This window comes from Ovis aries, chromosome 1, assembly GCF_016772045.2.
Source record: "Ovis aries strain OAR_USU_Benz2616 breed Rambouillet chromosome 1, ARS-UI_Ramb_v3.0, whole genome shotgun sequence".
Taxonomy (NCBI): domain Eukaryota; kingdom Metazoa; phylum Chordata; class Mammalia; order Artiodactyla; family Bovidae; genus Ovis; species Ovis aries.
Window position 1 is genome coordinate 239541931 of NC_056054.1, and position 7695 is coordinate 239549625.

Below are 7695 nucleotides of genomic sequence, written 5' to 3' on the forward strand. Positions count from 1 at the left end.
GGGGTGACTAAGAACTACTGTACTTCTTTATTAATTTATTTGGCTGCGTGGGGTCTTCATTTCAGCATGTAGGATCTTTAGCCCTGCTGTGTAGGATTTTTAGTTGTGACATATAAACCCTTAGGTGAAGCATGTGGGATCTAGTTCCCTGACCAGGGAGCAAACCTGGGTCACCTGCATTGGGAGGATGGAGTCTTAGCCACTGGACTATCAGGCAAGTCCCAAAACTACTGTACTTTTGAAATACAATTCCATTTGAAATGATGTTTTGAGATATATCCAACAATTTTGATGTGATACAAAAAGGTGTGTAATTTTGTGTTGTTGTTCAAAGTACAATCAGTATCCTGATTCTGCTGTGACTTCTTCCATGCAGTCACAACAAAGGATATATTAATACTAAATTTTCATTAGAGGTTAATAAAAACAATGATAAAATTTGTTTCCATCCAAGTTTAACAACTTCTCTCACCATAGATAGCAATCCATGGGCCTCTTAGGCACTAGGTTACCCAGGTGGCACTAGCAGTAAAGAACCCACCTGCCCATGCAGGAGACATAAGAGATACAGGTTAGATCACTGGGTTGGGAAGATCACTGGAATGGCCCTGAAGGAGAGCATGGCAACCCACTGCAGTATTCTTGCCTGGAGAATCCCTTGCACAGAGGAAACTGACAGGTTACAGTGTATAGGGTCGCAAAGAGTTGGACACGATTGAAGCGACTTAGCATGCACACGCATAAGAACTCCTGCAATAGAAAGAGAAAAACAAATATTATATATTAACATATGTATATGGAATCTTAAGAAATGGTAAGATGATCCTATTTGTAAGACAGGTGTAGAGATACAGACGTAGAGAGTGAACGTGTAGACACAGGGGGGAGGAGAGAGTAGGAGAAATGGAGAAAGTAGCATTGACATATATACACTTCCGTGTGTCAAATAGATTTATAAAGCAATTATACTCCAATTGAAAGAGATAAACAAATACTTAAAAAAAGAACCCCTACAACAGAGGATCCAAAAAAGAGGCATAAAGATCCACTGATTAAGCACTTTTCCCCCCTAAGTCTATCCTCAAAGGAAACGGCAATAACGATTATTAATCATGACAGTAATAATAGCAACTCAACTGAGTTCCTTCAACGTATTCATTACTCTGCTTAGTTTCTATACGTATTGTTTCACTGAAATCTCTTAACAGAGAGGTGGTGCATGTCTCTGAGGTGGTGCATGTCTCCCGTTTAAAGAGTCGAAGGTCAGAGAGGTTGACTAGTCTGCCCCATGTCACATTTTGCAAGTGAAGAAACCATGCTTAAATCCAGGTCAGTCTAACATGAAAACCCACTAGTTTCCTTGGCCCTCTCCTCTTTCTCTGCTGTCCCTGCCCAGATGCTGGAGTCTTATCTCTGGAACTCAGACTCTTCCCCCACCAAAGGGGGCTTTGGTAGGCTCCTGTGACCCTTTGGAAAAGGGTCTCATTGGAAAATGAAACTCATTGGAAAAGACTCTGATGCTGGGAAAGACTGAAGGTAGAGGAGAAGAGGGCAACAGAGGATGTGATGGTTGGATGGCATTACAGTTCAACAGACATGAACTTGGGGCAAACTCTGGGAGATGGTAAGGGACGGAATCCTGGCAGGCTGCCATCCATGGGGTCTTGAAGAGTCAGATACTACTTGGCAACTGAACAACAAATGCGACCCTTTAGTCATCCCCCTCAGAGCCCAAATTTGAGTGGCTCAAAGTTTCTCCTAGTTTGTAGATCCTTTAACAGAAATTGTCCAGAGGAAATAGCTTACACAAATTCCCTTCTACCCTAGTTTATTTCTATTCATAGCTCATATTCTGCATCTGTCATATTCTAAGCCCCTCAGTTTGGCTGGGAATTCCCCTAGGAACTGTACTGAAACAGCTTATTGTCACCTGGCAACATGAAAACAAAAATTTCTGTAGAAACTGAGTCACCTGAATAGCACATATGGATTCAAGGTTAGATAGTTTTCTCTGAGGATCATTTCACTGTGGTTACCAAATTTACAAGCAAACACTTGCATCAGGGAAACCTCTTAAACTGAAATCTAAGGAAATTGATGGGCTGTACCTTCACTACAATTTGGTTTTTGTAGGTGTGTGAGAGCTCTTCAATTATGTTTTCTCTGACACTTAATGCTAGTGGGTATGGGTATGGGACTTGGTGCAATTTTTCAGAAAGGTGACAATCTAGAAAGTCTGCCCATCCTTTTTAACCCAATATTTTTGCTTTTAGAAATTCAAGAGGCTCATCAAAGATGTTCAGTTTCCAGGAATAATTTTGGGAGTATTGTTTATACCTAGAAAACTGACAAGACCCTTAGTGTTTGACAACAAGGAATTGGTTTGATAAAACATAGTCAGCACAGTAAAATTTTATGCATATTTATAGTTATAGCATATATGTATACATACTAAAAAGTTTTTTGGATCAGATTCTCAGTGACTTTGGTTTTAATTCATTTTGCTTATCTGTACTTACTGAAATGTCTTCCATAAACATATATTACTTTTGGAAAGAAAACAAAAAAGAGAAAAGAAAGACTCAGTCCTAAAATTTGGGGAGCAGTCCACAGTCTTTAAAAGACAGTCCCCAAGTGTATGAGAAAACCATTTTTCTTGTGGGCGAACAGAAGAGTCACTCCATGGTAAATACTGGAGAATAATTGTGCCTGCAATTAAGTAGAGGGATGGGCCAGGTGAGACAAGCAATAACCACAGGCTAAAAATATTACAGGGAAGCCGTAATTTCCACTCTGTGTTTGGGAAACGTAAGCACACGACATCTACTTAGTCTAGCTACTACATGAGATTTTTCTAATAAATATCGAATATATACCTTTTTTGGTTCATTTTAAAAGTGAAAGTAATGAAAAGCTCTACTTTGAGAGGACATTTTGTAGCACAGCCTGAGTTTTTCTCGCTTCACTTCTCTGAGATGAGAGGAAGATTAACAACAGCCTAGGTTTAAAGGACTTGGCCCAGCCTGGTTTGTGAAAATGACCCAACATGTCTTAACAAGTAGAGGAATTGAGTCATCTACCCAAGGCTAGTACACATTGTTCTTCCTTCTCTTTTCACATGAAATATTTTTGTGGGTATGAGTCTTTGTTAATTTAGATACTTATTTCGATTATTGCATTACAGACGTCTACTAGGCCTTTCTGGAGCTGGGTTTCATGTGAACTCTTGGAATTGATTAACCAATCTCTCGCACTCTTCCTCTCTCTCTCACACACACATACACACACCTGCCACATACATATATATGTTTTCTAGCAGTCTGGTGAAGCTGATGGACTCACTTGCATAAAACAAAGACATAGGATGACAAAATAAACCCTGATATCTGACTACCTTATCAAAATATTCTTAAAAATTATAAGATAGTTGTCTTTGATAGACAGCTCTTTCACAGCCAATTAGAAGGAACAGACTACTGCAAATGAGATGCCATGGGTGAATCTCATAAATAAGGAGAGCAGAAACCTTCTGTGCTACCCCCTTCCCCAATTTTGTCTACAAGATTCTGGTTGTAATCTTGACTGAGGTAGCCAAATCTTTAAAATAGAGGAAGAGGTGGTGAGTCCCCTTATACAATATGTCACATATTAGGTTTTTATAGGAACAACACTATTAAGTCCCCAAGAGGGGCTGTTTCAAGATGTCAGTATCCACAAGTTGCATCCTGGAAGTGGAAGACTCTGTGTCAAGTGTTCCACTTGCTAATTTTCACCACAATCCCCTTTGTAACATGTGTACAAATATCACTGATTCGTGTGCAGGGTTTATGGTCAATTGCAATGATCTCTCCTGTCTCAGCTGGAGACAATGCTAGAAGGGTTTGAGAGTAAAACTGAGATCACCAGGCTGAGATCTCTCTCAGTACTTGACTCCATGTCATTTAGGGCAAACCTTTAAAAGCAATAGCTTTATTTTTTTTTTTTCATTTTTATTTATTTATTTTAAAAATTTATTTATTTTTAATTGGAGGATAAGTGCTTTACAATATTGTGTTGGTTTCTGTCCTACAGAATGGCCATTGTCAAAAAAACCTACAAGCAATAAAAGCTGGAGATGGTGTGGAGAAAAGAGTACCCTCTTCCATTGTTGGTGGAAATGTAAATTGACATAGCCACTATGGAGAACAGCACAGTGCTTAGTTGCTTAGTCATGTCCAACACTTTGCAATCCTTTGGATTGTAGCCAGTCAGGCTTCTCTGTCCATGGGATTTTCCCAGCAAGAAAACTGGAGTGGGTTGCCATTTCCTCCTCCTGGGGATTCTCCCAACCCAGGGATCAAACCAACATCTCTTGTGTCTCCTGAATCAGCAGGCTCATTCTTTACCTGATGAGAATAGTATGGAGATTCCTTAAAAAACTCAGAATAAAACTATCATATTAAAAAAAATTTTTTTTAATGTTGACCATTTTTAAAGTCTTTATTGGATTTGTTACAATATTGCTTCTGTTTCACATTTTGGATTTTGGCCCCAAGGCATATGGGATCCTAGCTCCCTGACCAGGGATTGAACATGTACCTCCTGCAATGGAAAGCAAAGTCTTAACCACTGGACCACTTGGGAAATCCTCTAAAACAATAGTTTTAAACCTATAGGCAGCTCTCCCCATAATCCCTAATATTTATTATATTTTGAACCTTAAAAATATTTTTGATCTTTTTGTTACATGCAGTAAAATACATGCAAAAATTACAGCTCAACAAAGTTTTACATGTGTTTATTTATACACATGTAACCACCAACTACATCAAGATACAAGACATTTCCAGCACCCAGAAAACTCTCTCATGTCCTCTCCCAGGAAATAAGCACTTCTGGAGTAACTACAGTTCTGATTTCCATCAGCATAGATTAGTTTTGCCTGTTCTTGAACTCAGTATAAATTGATTTGTAAAGCATGTTTTTCGGTGTGTCTGGTTTTCGTCACTAAACATTATGTTGTTGATTGCTGACTCCCCAGATATTACCAGAACAATCTGTTCATAAGACAAAGCTGTGCGTGTTACTCACTGCCATCAGGGAGAACATCACCCTGAAAGAGCTTTGGTTGGAGGCGGGGAGGAAAAAGATGAATTTGAGATTTTAATTCTGGTTTAAGATGAGTCTTTTGATGGGAAAGCTTGACTAGGATGAATAAGAATTATGGTATCTTTTTAGGATTGATGAGAAGAGCAAGGCAAGGATTTTGAGGTGAGAGGTTCAAAGACTCTTTGAGATGGAAATTGCTATCATTCACTGTTGAAGAGATAATGGGTCTTTCAGGAAGTTCCTATAATGAATAAAGTTATTTGTCTAGGCAAGAGTATCTTGGAATAGGGACCTCCATTGTGCTCCAGTGGCCAAGACTCTGTACTCCCAATGCAGGGGGCCTGGGGTTTGATCCCTGGTCAGGGGTCTAGATCCCACAGGCCGCAACTAGATGCCCTGAATGCTGCAACTAAGACCTAGTGAGAGCAAATAAATACAAATAAATTTTTTTAAGAGTATCCTGGAAGAGTAAAGCTATGCTAACAAAGACTGCGTGTGTGTGCTTAGTTGCTCAGTCATGTCTGAGTTTGTTATCCCATGGACTATAGCCAGCTAGGCTCATCTGTCCATGGGAATTCTCCAGGCAAGAATACTGGTGAGGGTTTCTATTCCCTTCTCCAGGGGATCTTCCCAACTCAGGGAATGAACCCGGGTCTCCCACATTGCAGGCAGATTCTTTACCATCTGAGCCACCAGGGAAGCCCGTGCTAACAAAGACTATGGAATAATAAACTGTGAAGGTGAAGTCGATCAGTCGTGTCCATCTCTTTGCGACCCCATGGACTGTAGCCTACCAGGCTCCTCTGTCCATGGGATTTTCCAGGCAAGAGTGCTGGAGTGGATTGCCATTTCCTTCTCCAGGGGACCTTCCTGATCCAGGAATTGAACCCGGGTCTCCCGCATTGCAGGCAGACGCTTTACTGTGGGAGGCATCAGGGAAACCCTTTATAAACCGTGAAGTGGTTTAATTTCAGTCCTCAGTATCCAAGTTCAGGGTGGGGGATAGATGGTTTGAGTTTGTGATATTTTTGAGATTCATCTGTATCATCTCACGTAACAGTAGTTTGTTCACTTCCTTTGTTGTATAGTACTCCATGGTTTGAATATACTACAGTTCATTTACCCATAAATCTATTAATGGATATTTGTGTGGTTTTCGGGAAATATGTTGCTAAAATCATTCTTGTACATGTTTTTTGGTGAATATAAGAACTTGTTGAAGTAAGTTTATTTTTGTCTTGTTAATGAATCAAACTGTCAGTGGAGATTCTTTTGTTGGGCTTTAGTTGGCATCTCAGGGGACCCAGAGATTCCCTTTGGCCCAGCAGTCCCACAGCTTGGTTCATATCTTCCTGCCAGGGGACTGTCAATCAGTTACTTGTTCAATATTTCTGGATTGTACATTTTGAGTCCTGTACTGCACAAAGTACTGAAGACACAGCTTGGAGATTTTTCCAAGCTCTAGGAGACAGAGTCTTTGACTATATTGCTCACTATTGTATCCCCAGCTCCTAAAACAGTTCACAGCATGCACTAATTGCTTGATGATCAGAGGTCAGCAAGCTATGGTTCATGGGCCAAATCTGGTCTGCTGTCTGTTTCTATAAATAGAGTCATGGGGACACAGCCATGCTTCTTTGTTTACTTATTGTCTATGGTGCTTTCCTGCCACAATGGTAGAATTTAGTAGTTCTGACAGTGAACACACGTCCCACAAGGCCTAAGATATGTCCTTATCTAGCCCTTTATGGAAAGAGTTTGTTGATCTCTAGTCTAGCTGCCCATTTGTCTAGCTAGAAGTTGATACTTCTACCCTATGGACTGTAGCCCACAAGGCTCCCCTGTCCATGGAATTCTCCAGGCAAGAATACTCTAGTGGGTTGCCATCCCGGTCTCCAGGGAAACTTCCTGATCCAGAGACTGAACCCATGTTTCCTGCATTGCAGGTGGATTCTTTATCATATGAGCCACCTGGGAAGTCCCATTACAATGGCAGTAGAGCACAATGAGTATTGTTATTTTTAAGCTTATAAAATTTCTCAAAAAGTTTACAAAAAGAAGTAGAGAGAGAGAAAAAATGAACCCAATTTACCTGCCATTTAGCTATAAGGATGGATATTAGAGGATATATTAGTCACCCGGTGAGACTCAGCAGTGAAGAATCTGCCTGCCAAGAAAGAGAGGCAGGTTCAATCCCTGGGTCGGGAAGGTCCCGTAGAGAAGGAAATGGCACCCACTCCAGTATTCTAGCCTGAGAAATCCTACGGACAGAGGAGCCTGGAGGACTACAGTCTATGGGGTCGCAAACGAGTTGGACATGGCTTAGAAACTAAACAAAAGCTAAACAACGATAGCTTTCTAGTTTCCTAGCTGTAACACACTACCATAACTGCATAGCTTAGTACAACAGGGATTTATTGTCTCACAGTCTGGAGGCCAGAAGTCTGATATCAAGGCATCAGCAAGACCTCAGTCCCTCTGAAGATGCTGTTTCAGGCTTCTCTTAGCTTCTGGTAGCCTCAGGGATTTCTTGGCTTATAGACAATCATCTTCTCCCTGTGTCTCTTCATATCATCTTTCTTCTGCGAATGTCTTATCTCTGGTCCA